Here is a 278-nt window from a genome sequence, read left to right on the forward strand (position 1 = left end):
GCATGAAATTGGCGGTCTTTGAAAGAGTTGAGATGCCTACATGTCAAGGGTTGACTACTAGAAAGTCAAACCGTAGGTTTAGAGGAGTTTCAGATGACTTTAAAACTCTAAGTGTAAAGGTTTGACCACTTGGAAGTCAAACCGTAGGTTTAGAGGAGTTTCGGATGACTTTAAAACTCTAAGTGTAAAGGTTTGACCACTTAGAGAAGCCTATTTTTTTAAAAATTTCGCCGGCATAACGGCTATAAAATGAACATTTCCAAATGAATCAAGCCTAA

The sequence above is a fragment of the Cynara cardunculus genome (genome assembly GCF_001531365.2).
Source record: "Cynara cardunculus var. scolymus isolate 2C chromosome LG 1, CcrdV1, whole genome shotgun sequence".
Classification (NCBI taxonomy): domain Eukaryota; kingdom Viridiplantae; phylum Streptophyta; class Magnoliopsida; order Asterales; family Asteraceae; genus Cynara; species Cynara cardunculus.